The sequence below is a fragment of the Lepidothrix coronata genome, unplaced genomic scaffold (assembly GCF_001604755.1).
Source record: "Lepidothrix coronata isolate B3197 unplaced genomic scaffold, Lepidothrix_coronata-1.0 Scaffold15, whole genome shotgun sequence".
In the NCBI taxonomy this organism is placed as follows: Eukaryota; Metazoa; Chordata; class Aves; order Passeriformes; family Pipridae; genus Lepidothrix; species Lepidothrix coronata.
Genome location: NW_016690195.1, coordinates 3,959,996 through 3,976,397, shown reverse-complemented (window position 1 = coordinate 3,976,397; position 16,402 = coordinate 3,959,996). Strand labels below are relative to the sequence as shown.

The 16,402-nt window shown below is 37.0% G+C and overlaps 1 protein-coding gene and 1 non-coding gene across 3 annotated transcripts in view; both read right to left on the bottom strand.

Moving 5' to 3' along the window:
- The window catches only part of ZFPM2 (zinc finger protein, FOG family member 2), a 307,099-nt gene that overhangs the window by 202,296 nt on the left and 88,401 nt on the right, over positions 1–16,402 (bottom strand). The window lies entirely within an intron of this gene.
- Positions 3,293–3,364, bottom strand: TRNAE-UUC. The gene has a single exon. It is a non-coding gene; the product is annotated as a tRNA-Glu (tRNA).

The window sequence follows — 16,402 nt, the reverse complement described above, 5'->3', positions numbered from 1 at the left end:
TACTTTTTATTATCAGGATGGCAAAGCATTGAAACAGGTTGTCCCAAAAGCACATGCATTCTCCATCCTTGGAGATTTTCAAGATCCAACAAGATAAAGGCCCAGTCCTCCTGGTGTGATCTCAGAGTCAATCATGCTTTAAGCAGGAGGCTAGACCAGAGACGCCCTGAGGTCCTTCCAACCTGAAGGATTATAGGGTAAAATATTGTTTTAAATGTATGCTGTGCTTCAAACTGTAACTAAATTCTGCCCTAAAATATACCTTTTGCTTTATGGCTTGTCAAACTGGATGTTTTCTTCTTGTCTTTTAATTTATACACTTTATGAATTTCTCATTTTCCTACATGCTTTACTTAGTAGACTTAGTTTCAAATAGTCTACATGTGGTGAATGAGTGGTTTGGCCACTTAAAAATGCACAAACAGTTGTGCATGTAGCTGTTATTAAAGCAGAATTTACATTTATCAATGCACTGATGTCAAGTTGAAAAAACCACCCTAAGAGAAGGGAGATGACAGGAAAAATATCAAACACTAACACAACTCTTTTAAGTTTTCCTTCTTTTTCTCTGCAAAAGCATCAGAGAGATTGAAGAAGAGTAACCTCATTTAAGACTCCCTCAAATTTGAGTTTTTAACAGACCATGAAGCATTAGCTTGCTATTCACATCAGCCTAATGAAGTGCCTTTACATTTAAGGCAAACCACAGACACAGCAAAAAATCCTCTGCTGTATCTTTCCAGGATAACCCCTATAGTAGGTGATCATACAGCTTGTGGTTACCTGTAAGAAATTTTTTGAACAAGCAGAACTGTACGTGACTCATGGTTACTGTGCTCTCATGATTTACACAACTTAATAAAAGAAGCTCCAGGAGAAAATGAGACTAACATAATCACATAGCATCCAATATACAGAAAAGTGGACTGCATTGTACATTAAATTAACGTCATAATGGAAACAGCTCATTGGATGTCATTCCCTAGAGCCTCTGACTTGGCCACTTGTCATGGATTTTGGAAATACGTTCTACTTCACATTTTTAAGCCCTATGGAGACAGTATCATCAAAGGTTCAGCATCAAACCAATTCATTGTTTTCATATCAGGATCTTTCTTTGGTTGTTTTAACTGAGTGGGGATCCCAAGATATAAAAGCTGTGGAAATAGCCATGTCTTGTGTTCCTGATGACTTGGTACTTCTACCGAGACTCAAGGTGCATGACTGTTTTTGTAATAAACAAAATACCATTACAAACATTAACTACATAGCCTCAAAAGCCCTAGTGAGTGATGTATTCACACACAGTGTGGGATGTAAATCTGCGAAAAATAAGAAAAATGTATCTACTGTTTTATTTTCCTTTAGATATACTATGGATGTGAACATGATTTCCAGAGTTTTGATAACCTAACATCCTCAAACACTGTAACTGTAATTGCATTGCTCAGTGTGTGCAGAGAAAAAAAAAGACATCAAGCTGTAGACATTTTAAGCTAGGTAGAAAGAACTTTGCTATTTAAATCTAGAGAAGTTGTTCCCTCTATGTGACTTCGTTTGTCATGATGCAGTTCTGCACAGAAGAAGAAAATAAGATTTAAGATACCTTAAACCTAGAGATATTTGTAACTTTTTTTTTTTCTACACTGAAAGAAGCCTTATGAGTTTTCATTTTCTTTCTGCTTTGTAAATTCTCTAAATATAACCTCCCTAAAAACAGTTCAAAAGCATTTTGGCAGTGTTTATCAGCACTCTCAGAACAAGGATGACTTTGTTGAAAGTGTTTCCTGATACTGGAGTTGGACATTCAGTGTGCATTCAAATACATTTTATATGAAACAAAAATGTTAAACATACATTGAAATACATTAGTCAATTTTGAAGTCTGAGAAGCAGAATTTGGCCCCAGTTATCTTTTCTTGTATTTAACTAATCTTATTTCAGGATCCTGTAAGTTAAACAGAAATAACAGTGTAACTATTATCAAGAAATATCAAATAGGAAACCTTACAGTTGTTACCCTAACATAACTGAGGAAGCAAGTCAATTCAGGAGAGAATTTGAGCATGTATTCTATTTGAATTATGAGCAGAATTAAAATTTTAGCTGTTTAAACTGCAGTTAACAGTTCAAAACTGACTTCAGCTGCCTAAAAACTTGATGTCAAAGTATAAGAGATACATCCAGGTTCTGTCTGCAGTAAACTGAGACAGACGTGTTCCAAGAGGTAAAATTATCCCCCTTCTTGTAGATAACTATCTTAAAATGGAAAGAGCAAAGGTGCTTATCTCACTTCATTGACTAAAGACTACCTTAAACTAACTTAGAGATTACTATATTTAGATAAGACAAAATTAAAAGGACTATCTATACATTTCTTGTAATGCTGTTCTTACCCAGAGTTGCAAATAGGGAAATATTTGAAGGGCAGCAAAATGTATTTCAGCAGAAACATAGGCAGCAAAATTAGAAGGAAAAAAAAACCATAAAACATGGTCTTGGTACCCAGTGGGACAGGGATGATAGTGACTTTTCACCCACTTTTTAATCTATCCATAAATTCATATTTCATATGTTTATGAGAATACATGTGGAAAGCCTCTTTAAAGTCCAGCAATACCCACTACTGAGAGTGGATGGATGATAGTGACATCAAAAAGGCTGAGGCTCTAACTGCCTACTTTGGTTCGATTTTTGATTCTAAGGTGTTCCATCAGGCTTCCCAGGTTCCTGAGCTTAGTGATAGTAGTCTACAACACTATCCACAGGACTGGAAGATTAACTAAGGGAGCACTTAAGCAAATTGGACATACACATGTCCATGGGACCCAATGGGCTGAACCCAAGGGTGATGAGGGAGCTGACCAATGTCACTATGAATCCATTCCTCATCAGCTTTGAAATGCTGTAACTTCTATGAAGAGAGAAGCTCCCGCATGACTAGAAACAGGCAAACATTACCCCAAGCATCAAGAAGGACAAGGAGGAGATTCCAGGGGTTTTTAACACAAACTACATCTGCGAGAATGCTTGTAGTTTTTTTTTCATGGCCAGTCTTCGCGAACGAAGATTTGGGAAAGGTCATTACCCTTAGAGCCTGTGCAGTGGATTTTTTAGGTGAGACACAGCGTGCGCTGAACTGAGCCCACCCTTTAATCCTAAGGTTCATCTGCCAGGGCTGAGCAAGCTTGGACAGTGGTAGCGAGGTCCTCAGGACGTAGGTTTGTTTAGAGTGACCTTCTCTTAGATGGATGGCCTTACAGGGCTGACGAGCTCCATCTGCCCGAGGGAGTTCCCTGACCGGGAATCGAACCCAGGCCTTGGCGGTGAAAGTGCCACATCCTAACCACTAGACCACCAGGGGTCCTCCTGTGGGAATGATATGAAGCAAATTCTCCTCAATGTCATGACCAGGTACATACACAATAAGAAGGTGGTTTGGAGCACCTGGCATGAATTTACTAAAGACAAATCACACCTGACCAACCTCACTAACTCCTATGATGAGATGACTGGTTTTGCCAGTGAGAGGGGACAGCAGTGGGTACTGCTGGACTTTAAAAATGCTTTCCACAGTGTATTCTCATAAACATATCGGTGAACTATGATTTATGGATAGATTAAAAAGTGAGTGAAAAACCAGCTGAACCACTGAATCAAAGTAGTAGTATGAAGTCCAGTTAGTAGTGTCATCTCTCAAGGGGCAATTCTAGGGCCAATGCGTTTTAACATTATTATTACTGGTATGGATATTAGGAAAGAATGCCCTCGAGGTTTCCAAATAATACCAAATTGATGGCAGCACCTGAGAACCACCGGAGAGCACAGCTACTACTCGGATACCATAACAACCTGAAGAAATGGGCTGATAGAAACCAAATGAAGTTCAGCCAAGGCAAACGCTGAGTCCTGTACCTGGGATAGGTTGGCCCAATGCAACATTATAGGCTGGGCACTGCCCAACTGGAAAGCAGCTTTGCTGAAAAGAATCTGCAAGCAGACAATTTGGATTGTTATTCTCAGTGTGCTCTTGCAACAATGAAGCCTTGTTGCATCCTGGGCTCTGAATGAGTCTGTCAAGCAGGACACACATACACATACTGGGATGAGTCTGGTGGAGGACCACAAGACTGCCAGGGAACTGCAGCAAGGGGCAGCTGAAAGAGCTGGGAAGATCAGTGTTAGGACAGGAAGGCTAAGGGGCTTTATCTGCCATATGCAAACATATGATGGGAAGGCTTAAAAAACAACACAAAGCTGCTCTCCTATTGCTCAGGAAGAAGACAAGAAGAAAGAAACACAAGCTGCAACAAGGAAAAATTTTAACTATTTCCACAACATAAGGTAGGAAAACATTAGAACAGCTAAGAAAGTAAATCATTGCTGAGAAAGTCTGCAGATTCTCCATTCTTGGTGATATTTAAACTTTGACCAGGTTAGGTGCTGAGAAACCTGACTTAAGTGAGCCCAGCTTTGAGCTGGAGTTAGACTGGATCACCTCTGGAGGTACCTTCTAATTTAAAGGATTGTATGATTCTAAATGCTAGTGGTATTCATAGTTATTAATAACTATATATTAATAATTGATATATTAATACTTAATGTCCTTCTGAATTGAGACTTTCCTGGATGAAAAAGTCTGATTACATTTAAAAAACATTACCAGTGAAAGGAAAATATTTTGCATAGTAATCTAAATAAAAGCCCAGCTTTGCTCTTATTCATAACTCTTGTCAGTTATTCATGCTTTCTCTTTCCAATATGTAAAACATATTTTAAATAAAAATCAGAACTAAAGACAGGGTCAAGACTTAAGAATTTAGTTCTTAATTGAAGTTCAGTGGAATATAGGTAACAACAATGAAAAAAAGGATGTAGAAAATCTCACTACAGCAGCTGCTTATCTTTACATATATCTAGAAGTCTCTTTATTCTGATTCCACAGATGTCTAAACTCTGAGGTGGTAGGTTAATATCCCTCTAAATCTATAAAAATGAAGAGACAAAGAAAGAGGTTCTCCACTCTCAGAGCAAATCAAACATACCTGAACAGTGCAGAGTACAGCACAGAGCACAGATGGCACATTTGCTTTCACAAGGAAACTTGTGATAGTGACCACAATTTCATAAAAACTCTGACGTAGGAACCAGGACACATGGGTCCCATTTTGTTTCACACTCAGAAGACTCCAACCCATTTCTTTTGGCTCCAAAAATACCTAAAAGGTAGAGAGAAATTCTCCATCCATCCTTTACGTTGATAATAAAGACTTTTTTAGCCAAAAACTCAGGATGTAGATGACACCTTTGCTATGGTCATCATCTAAGGACAGAAAGATGCAAATTTCTGTGCACTCCTTCAGAATTCAGCATATTTTTTAATGGAGAATCAGTTAATTCAAAATAGAATTAATTCTGAAAATATAGACATGAATGCAGCTCCTTCCCTTCCTAACTAGATGCCCTAATCTCAGGACTACAAAAGCCAACACTAATAAAATGGAAGATGGAAGAAAAGGGTGTTTAAAAAAATGGAAAAAACAATTTTCTTGAGATATGAACCAAGAGTAATTTTGTACCGTGAGGGTGGTGTGGTGCTCAAACAGGTTGTCCAGAGAAGCCATGCATGCTCCATCCTTAGAAATACTCAAAGCCAGGCTGGATGGGTTTTTTAGCAACCTTGTCTAGTGGAAGGTGTCCTTGCCTATTGCAAGGGGGTTTGAACTAGATGATCTTTAAGGTCCCTTCCAATCCTAACCATTGTATGATTCTATCCAATATAAAATTCTGTCTCAACTTATTCTGTTCTTTTTACTTTCTACATATTTTTTGCAGCACAAGGTGAGTTTTCTTATGAAGTTTCCAATAAAAGATCAAATGATTAACCCCAGAAATTTATCAAACCCAAAGAAACATATTTGTGGATGAATAAGCTTCTCAGTTTTTGTAGCTTCTTAATGCCTGAAAATCATGGCAGGGATTTTCAGGAAGAAAATCAAAAAGAGAAGCAAGACATGTTGGTTTGGGACTCTAGTGATGCTGGAACTGAGACTCTGTCCTCCCCTCTTCACAGGCTGCTATTGCCTCAGTGACAGTAATCCATAACACTGAAATGGAAACCTGCATTGCTGTGGTGTAACTACACTAGACCACTCAAAGAGAAAAGATACTCTCAGTATAGCTTGAATAGCCTGTCTTCTGCGGGGCTGTAAACAAGTCTTTAAATCAATATCTATGCCAGTGCAGTATTACTGACACCACATGCTTACTATTTTTCCAGTCCAAGTAGAACATGTCATAAGTTTCGTGCTGGATTTTCTGACAAGTTATTGTTTTGTGTTAAACTTAGACTTCAAGTGACCTGACATTAACGATGTTTATCTACCACTTAGGCAGCTAGATACTAAGATATGTTTCCTCATTCCTAGATCAGCCATGCCAGCCTCAATCTCCATTCTGTCGCTCTGACTGGGAGCCACCACGAGCAGCAGCACAAAGATTTTTACAGGAGGTTAGGGGGCTCAGAGCTTTTCTCCTGGTGATAAAATTAGAGAGGAGAATTAAAGTGATTACACTCTAAAAATGACTTACTAGAAGTGACAGGTTTTTTTAACCTAAATATTTTTTAAGTACCAAATTTGTCACTCCTGTAAGTTATATGCTACTAACTGTAAAATTATTTTATTGCAGCAGTAAAAGAAATGAAGTACTTTTAGCGAATGCTTTCAGATAAATCAGGAAGCTTGTATTCACATAAAATTCGCATTTTATTTGCTTATATAAGGATTCTTTTATTTTTGACTGAGTTGCTGCAGACCTCTGAATCATGAAAAAAAAAAATGTGTCCCCACAGCACTGTCAGCTCCCAGTTGGTCTCTCCCAAGCCAATGCAAGCCACAGAGCAAGGTAAAATGAAAAACGAGATAGTTACAACTGCTGAGGTGGTCTAGTAATGATTTCTAAGATGCATCCAAAGTAGAAACACAGAAAGTATAATGCCACCCAGACTTCACACTAGTTATTTCACACAGGTCTGAATACTGTGTGTGCCAGTACGGTCAAATCCTTCCTGTTATACCTCAAGAGCTCCCACTCAATTTAGACACTTTGTTAACCCCACTCCACCACATTCCAGTCTGCAGTTTCTTTTGCAAGATGCAGCAGTAGCAAAGTAAATTCAAAAGAACAAGAAAGGCCAAGAGAAATCCGCCATAAAAGACTTTCTGGTTCATCAGTTTCAGCAGACCACAAAGATGTTTCAGCCGTCCCTTAGACCTTGTTCTGGGACCTCAGGAGCATTTGCTGTTTTACATAGTAACCCAATCTCCAAATCCACTTTTCAGTGCTTGGAAGATGCTATTTCTAGTGACAATAACAGGACGACGCCTTCTTCTTGAAGAATCTACACCACAACTCTTTTCCCCATTAATCTTCCTCTTTCACTTACAAAGAGGGCTACAGCAAAGAGTCTGTTGGGAGAAAAGGAGCACCTACAGGATTTGTCTGAACTACCACCTTTAGTTATCTATGTCCAAGTTATCACAGCTTTAGAAATACATATTATTTAAGTGCAACTGAAATCCTAAGCCAGGACCTAAATTCCCTGTTGAGCCTACAGCACCATACACAGCACATGCAGGTGGCACTGAGATGTTCTGTTGCTTTGTGTATGGTCATAAATGAACACCTCTAAATTCTTACCTAGGTCAGTGTCTGGACAAGTATTTGAGGACTAGTTATTTGAGTGAAGTGCAGCCATATTGCAGAGCAAGCCATACTATTATGTGAGTTAGACAAGTCAGTTATAATCTAAAATTTCAGAAGACCATCTAACTTGACTTAAAAGCCTCATTAAATTCAAGATGAAGACTGGGGTGTGGAGGGGGATGTGTTTCACATGGGTGCGGGACTTCACTGAAGAGATACAGCTAGGCATGACTTAGCAATTAAATTCATAATTATAAGAAATAAAGAATAGCCATTCTCTACACTATGCTTTTCAAAATTGGGAATTTGGTACAGAGGAAAAAAAAGGAGACTTGATGATTTGTTTCTGCATTAAAACTGAGTCTATATACATTGATTATTAATAAAGTACACCATTATGAAGATGAAATGAACTATATCTGTGCTAAGTACAGTAGGATTTCATGGTTGTCAGTAAACCATACTATAGCCTTTGAAAACTACACATTAGGTTTGAGGACTAAGTCTTCAGATGTGCCTTTGTTTGTTCGTTCTTGGCTGAGTATCTCTCCTAGTTCACTTACTGAGAATTCATAAAGCTAACAGGTGACCTAAAAAGAATGTTTTAAATTATACGACAGAAAGATCAAGTGGTTGGTTGTGAATATATTTCATGATATATACACAAGATAGATATTTAGAGTGTTTGTAGTATATGTTACTACAAACAGGTATAAAAAATCATGTGAGCGTATGTCTTTCAATTTCCCCCCTTCTGGTACATATGGAAAGCATTAAAAATTAATGCATTCTCTGTTCTTCCAACGTGCAAACATCCACATGTGCATGTGACCAGTTTTAACACCTGAGCATCTGAAATTATTACAATTAGCACTCAGTAAACTATTCAGGGGAATCTGTGAAAATAAATTCTAGTATTTGTTCTCAGAAAGGTTTAGATTGGTGCCTGTCTCAGAAATGTAAACAAATATTAGTTTTAAAAAAAAAAAGTCTTCAAAGGAGGGCCAGTGACTGAAACTCCATCTTCAAATAATAGCTTTAAATCATGTTTTTGAGATTGGGAAGTACATTTTGGCTTGTACTCTAATCAGTTTTGTGCAATTTTGATTAGAATTTATAATATAACACGAAATCTTTAAATCTGAAGGAGAGACTTCCTAGTTTATAGTCACATATAAAGTACCAAATAGTGTAGGACAGTGCACAATGCAAGAGATTCAAATAAAGATTTCCGAAGTTATATAGTATCAATTTAAAAGGAAATTAATTCTTCATAAAACAGATTTCTTCCTAGCAAAATTTCAGAAACAAACTTAAACATCCAGAAAGCTGGAATTTATAAGCAACTGCTTTCCTTTCTTCTTTTTTTAATGTGTGTGATAAACTTTGCACCTCAAATGTATCAAATGCAAAAAGTATTACTATCTCTGAGTTCAACGGATGAGACACACCAGCCATAACTATCTCCAATACACATATTTAGCCAAGGTCTAAAAACGTTTGTTTCCTCTCCATAGCATGTCTTAATAAAAGATGAATAAAGAGAAAAAAATGACAAAAGGGACATCAATGCCAACAGCTTCTCTTCCAGAGTCTTTACACTGTATTCATAACTTGAAGTACAAACCTGGCTGGAGGGGGAGATCATTAAGGAGGGGAAAGCTTGCCCACTTCATCATGTGTATTTTAATTTACCTCTAGAACCACTCATATTGTATGCACGATCTGAATAAAAATGTAGAAAGTTATGTTGAAAAGGAGAACAATTTCTGTTTAAAACAGTAATATCAATTAGAAATAACTAGGAAATTTTTAAGTCTAATTAGGCTCTTTTCCCCTCTGGTAACATAAAATGCCAAATCTTCGAGTCATTCACGTACAGCTGGATATAACTCTGAGCTGTACCGTACTATTGCAAGCACTAAGCACAACACAGAACATACGACAAATTTACATGGACTCCGGAGATAAAAATCATCCAGTGAGACTCAGTTATCTGATTTCAAATTTACTGTCAAGGGGCAATAATCTGTCATTTCAGAACACAAAGGGGAAGAATGATGTTCCTCATTGCACAAAGACATCTCTTTACTTTAGATTATTTCCAAATGCAGCTACTGCTTAAAGGTTTGGAGTCTGATCCTTTTTTCCATAGCACAATGACAAAAAAAAAGCTCAGAAGCCAAGGACAGGGAAAGAGCTGATTTAGCATTTTCCCATTCTAAAATCCCCTGTGAAGGGTTTTAAAGTGTGAAGAAGAAGTGAGAATAGGTAGGTAACACACACTAGAGCTAGTTCCATTATTAACTCTTCCTCCGCAATTTTAGGAAGGGTTAGAAAGCAACAGGGAAGGCTGATGGGGGGAAAGGAAAATTTTTTTAGTTCTTTGATATTCATTTATTATTTAATCTGGTGCACGAAAAAAAGAAGCATACAGAACGACTTTGTCATGCGCAAAAAACTCGAGACTTCTTGTTGATTCACATTTTTATTATTCATTTTTGATAGCACCAGCAGAACCCTAGACAGTGGGGATGGGGGAAGAAAAGAAAGTAAAAAAAAAGGATTCTGCACATTCTCTAAAGAGAAATTATGAAACTCTTCCTCAAGTTAAAAAAAACCACTCCTAATGGTTTCCCCTCCTGCCTTCAATTATTGTCCTTAAAAGCACTGTTTCAGCAGCTCTTCCTTCTTCCTCTTCCTACTAGCACTCCACATAATCAGCCTCAAAATTCAACCACACTACATACATAATCTTAATTCATTTTTTGTTGATTCACAAAACTTGTTATGTTCAGTCTCTAAAAGTAACTATTCTTTCCTATTTCCAGTATTAAAAACTCATGCACAGGCTGGCATGGTCATTTCTTCTCCAAAGCATTCATCACATCAGTTTTCACTATCTCCAAAATTATACCATTAAAATAGCATATCTATATGTCCAACAGCATCAACTCTTCCTTCAAATTGTCTCTTTATAAAACAGAATTGTGAGATCCCTGGCCAAGAATTCAAGACTCTACAATTCCAGGTGAGGCCACATTTAACACTACTGCCTTTAAAACCCTTGCTTAATTGATGCCAGGTAATTTTGAACTAGCATACCACCTCCTTAAAGCTCACTTAATGGCATTATCTGTTTCTATCCAGCAGTGTAACTACCAGTTTGATTAAATACTACACCCTGCTCCCACAGACATGTTTAACTTTACAAACCACTATATATCAAATAGAGTTAGATACCTAAACAACTTTACAGATCTTAGCCAAGATCTCTCAGTAATTACTGCAAAATTATTTCTATCTCATCTTAGATCACACCTTCAACAGGAAAGCTCAGGTTTGTCACAATATTTTCTACACAATTAAACCCCATATGGTGAGACAATGCTCCAGAGGATCATCAGAGGACAGTCTTCCATGTTTTCCATAGGACTTGGCTAGGACAATAGACACAGAACCTGTACCTCTAACTTGGACATCTACGGATATTTCAAGATGCTTGCAAGCACTGTCATACTTTTAAAGAAAATGGCCATAAAATTCCTTGGGGATGGTGCCATTAAGAAGTCATAATCCCTGACCTGAGGTACACAGATTTGTTTAAGGCTCCCTCAAAATAAAGGACTACTCAGAATTTTAACATGTAAGAAGCAGCTTACCTAAGTTAACAGTTTAACAGAAGTCCATAGACAGGTCACATACAACTGCTCATAAACCAAAACTAAAGCTATCTTTGAGGTTTAAGAGTAAAAGTATTTGATACAAGATTTTACTAAACCATTTGGAAATTATTACTACAGCTTGTTACACAGGGATCTGAGAAGAGGTTTGGGGTTTCGACATGCATCATTGTTCTCTAAAATATAGAACAGTTCATTAATATACTCTCTGATAACCATTTAGTAGACTGGGAGTACTCAGGAAACAAAGCTCATATTCATATAAAAATACAGCCATATGTATGTATTCGCAGAACTAGGCATTTCCAGGAACCTAAAATTTTTCGGTCCTTTTTCTTAAAAAATATCATTTAACCTTTCTAAATCTGCAAGTCTAAGATCAGTTGCAGGCCACTCATTGGCAAAAATCTACGTTATGGCAAAGTCTTCCTGCCATACAGCTGATGATGCCTTATTGAACCACCTTTTTCCCTATGTGGCTATGCCAGAGAGGAGATGTCAAACAGCTGTTTACACTTTACACTTCAGTGATAGTTGTTCTCACTCAGTTCCAGTCCCGTCACAAAGTCAGGGAAATGAAATCATTCCTTCGGACAGACCTACTTGTGGATGCTCCATCCCTGGAAGTGTTCAAGGCCAGGCTGGATGCAGCTTTGAGCAACCTGATCTAGTGGAACATGAGGAGGAGGGTTGGAACTAGATGATCTTTAAAGTCCCTTCCAATTCAAACTATTTTATGATTCTATAGTTCAATCCCAGTCCATAAGGTGTCATTTCCACCCTTGTTTTTAACTACTCAGTTGTTGTACCCTATAGCTTTCCACTCAGAACCGAACAAGCCAGACGCACCTCAACATCATTAAAGTTATACAATTTCTTTTGCAACAAACTAGATGTGATGCACTTTGCAGACACCTGTATAAAAGGGAAAGCTTTGGCTATGCCACATTACTATGCCACCAAACCATAAGTATTTAACTTTGACTTCTCTTTTTTATTAATAGAGGCATAAGCATAATCCTCCAGGCATGAATGCCAGGAAGGCAAGGCAATGAGAATAAATGTTTAATGCTACTGAATGGGCATAGCAACTGTACTCCCTGCCTGCAGCTAAAGATCACTACTACAAAGGCGTTCTTCCAGTTATCACTACTAATAGTTGTTGCTGGGCAGGTATGTAAATAGGAACCATGGTCTAAAAGGGGGGAGGTGTTGGGGGGAGATAAAAAAAAGAGTTTAATAATTTTTCTTACAGACCAGAATTCTGCTAAAGAAATTTAATCCTTTTTCCAATATGGAAAGAAGCCAACTGTGTACAAGTTTACTGCAAATTCAGTAAGTGTGTGAACTCCAGTAACATTGATTGTAATAACCCCTTCCTCCTCCCTTAAAAAAACCCAATCCCCCCACCTAAATAGGCTACTCAGACTGATAAATCCTTCTCTCTATTTTTCCCTCCCCCATAAATTGTACCTTCAATACAGCCAGAACTTCCTCAGATCAGAGGACACTGTCAGCGCAGGCTGACCAATCTCAGAGGGTTTTTTTCCTTTTTTTTTTTTTTCTTCAAGATACTCCGTGTTAACAGCTTGAGGGGGTTCAATCAGCACTGCTTTGATCTCGGCTGGAACTATAATTATTTAACATTGTTACAAGGATTTCTATAATCCATCCTACCATTAAATCCCTTTTACACCCTCATCTTCTGAAGGCTAATCTGCATCCGTACACTCAGTTTGTCTCTTCAGCTGGTTTCATCAGGCTCTGGCATTCTCCAACATCCAGAGTGATGGTTCTTTTTTTTCTAATGAAATCATTTTCTTTCAAATTGAAAAGCGCAAAAGGTCTTGTGCATTTACTACCTTTTGATGAGATAGCTATATAACACCAATATAATCCACTGTTTGCTGCAAACTTCGTCCCAATTTCATAAAATTCATTTTCTCTGCGGTGTTTTCGTTGAATTGATGATACCTATGCGTGTGCTATATACACAGCTGAGGAAAAAAATAATCAAATGAACACCAGCAGATACTCCTTGAAAATACACCAAAGTTAAGAGCAGTAATAGTGTGCTTCTTTCTCTCTATACTCTCCTTGACAAATGATGTAGGAAACACTGTATCCAAACTTAGATAGCCAGGTAAATAAATCTGGAGTGCTTGAAGAGAAAACAGAAATATTTTATAATTATAATGCATGAAAGACACACACCACATGGAAAAGGGACTTTAAGAGAATCAAAGGAAATAAATAACAGAAAGAGAATGGAGAGCAGAGTGAAAATGAAGAGCATGAACAAAATCATACCAAGAATATAAAAGGATATGATCAGAAATTATGAATGATCAAAAGGGAAAAGAATCAACAAAACGCTTTCTTATTTATTAAGGAAAAAAACTGACAAGGAAAATGACATTTCTTCAGCACGTGTACGAGTACATTGGGGAAACTGCCTTTTTGCTGCGCACGTTTTTTGTGAATCGTTTTTAAGCAACCAAAGTGTAAAGACTTCTGCTCCGCTAAGCACTGCTGGACTGTCACCTCGACAGCTACTGTGCTGTGACCATCTGTGGGGATGAAATGAAGGAAGGGGAACACAAGTGCAGGCAGGGAGGTGGAGATGACAAATACAACAGGGAACTACCACTAGGCCACTATAACAACAGTAAAGCACATATAAGCTTAGGTACATATGAAGCAAATTTATTCAGATAAATAATCTCATGCCTCTTTCTCACAATACACGCTTATAAAGTAAATAAAAATGAGTATATATGGACTGGTTTAATTACTACAAATATTGCATAAGGAAGGCAAAAGGTGAAGAGTAGGAAGCATCCGTATAAAAGAAAAATTGAAGGAAAAAGTTGATGAAAAATACAAATAGGATGCTCCACATTTAAGAAAATCATATTGAGAAAATAAGAGCTTTAAAAGGATATATTTTTTCCTTTTTTTCCTCTTAACTACCAGGATAAGATTTAGTTTATCAGCTGATGCTGGAGAAAATCATCGAGCAACAGCCAAAATTCTAAAATATTCATTGGAATTTGCTAATAATTAAAAAAAATAGACAGTAGATTCAACTGATCTTCAGAAGGAGAAACTAAGAGCCACTGCTGCTTCACAGAGAGTATTTCAGGATAGTCCTTTAGTCAAATTTATGCCACTTTTTATAAAAAAAAAAACTGTAAAAAAGAAAGAAAATATTAACTAGTTCCCTTAAGAAAAGATTTGTCCTTAGGAACATTTAGGACATTATGCACCACAATCCTTTTCTATCCCTGAGCAACATTTAAGCATCCTCTTCTCTCAATTATTTATAGGGGTATATTACTATATACAGTTATAGTAAATCATACCACTAGAAAATAAAACAAGATCAAGATTCTTGAGTGTTATGCCACCACAAGACTATATCCACATATGTAATCAGAGCCATAAAATATAATGGGGTTTTTAAAATTAAAAAAAAAAAGAAAGGATTGCAGAATCCAAGTGAATTATCAGTTAGAAAAATTAACATATGTTATATCCCATCACTGACAATGAAGTGGCTGTGAAATGAACAGCAGCCTCAAGATTTAGCTCCTATTTCTCAAAAGAAAAAAAATCATTTTAAGAGGCACCTATGAGTCAAAAGATCCTATATTAAGATAAGCATTTTAATTAAAAATGTTTCAAAATAGGAAGTTATACAATCAAGCAAATCCATGAACCAATGTTCTGTAATTAACAAAAACTGAAGAAGCTACAATTTGAAGTCCTTATTAATTGTATTCAGAATTCTGGGTCTTGCTGAAGTGATTTAGTCCACCTTTAAGGCCCTTTTACATTTCCAGAGGAGTGAAAAGGAGCCTTTTAGCATTGCTTTGATTTGCATCCCTTTTAATTTATGCAAGTTAGCAGTTTGCTGAGTATGTAGAAAGTACTCAGTGATAAAGGCAGCTCCTTTTTGGAAGAGCTTCTGACCTAAGGCCACAGTCCTACAAATACATATGTGCTTAACTCGATGCGTGCAGGTAGTTCTTTGTTTAGCGGCATGCTCACACGCATTAAATTAAAAGTTTATAAATACTTTGCAAGATGGTAGCCTAGAGGACCAAAAGAATTCTTCTAAAAGCAGATTATTTTTTTTTCTTTACTACCTGGAGAGAAAAAAAAAATAAAATAAGACTTACTGCTTCTATCTTCAATTGCCAGGTTAGTCTGGACAGACAGATTTATGCATGGATTTCTTGCACTGTTCTATTAAGTCTTTTTCTTGGAGACATAAGATATTTTCAAATACTTAAAAGTGTACTTGTTCTTATCTCCCATTAATAACAAAGTGCAGGCAGATGAACACTCTCCTGGTGACTGTGGTTAACAGTCTTTCTCCTAAAAAGTAAGTACATTTATGAGTATTGTGAGTATTGTGTAAATTCATACATTAACTAGCCATTAACAGACGAAGTATTAACTCCATTGACATCAATGTGTACTTTTCTATTTACTTCAACAGGACAAGAAATCTTAATGATGCATTTTGAGATCCTTAAATTTAAAGATCAAGTTTGACTAGCTTGACATAAAATAATAAATTTCTGCCCACTGTCAAAATTTAAATAAGCATAAATAATTGCTGAATTTGGACACATAGCTGTCTAACAGTACCACAACACTTATTACCACATTTCTGGAGAGAAGACTGTGTTAAACTTAGTGACATTTGACAGCAAGTTACTCTACAAATAGTCCCCTGACATCCATAGGGCATCACAGAGAGTGATGAGTACAACTGAAGATGGCCAAGTTAGGTTACAGCAGTCAGCTTCAGTATTTGGTATTCTTTATTTATGCATACAGACTGCTTAATATAGATAAAGCAAAGGTCTGACTGCTGGTGAGCAAAATAAAGTCATATTTCACAGTTATGATGTCATCAAAGGACTGTATTTCATGGCTATAACATCTTTGCAAATATATACATAAAGTGGTATCCCCAAGGATCACTACTTGCTAAGTCT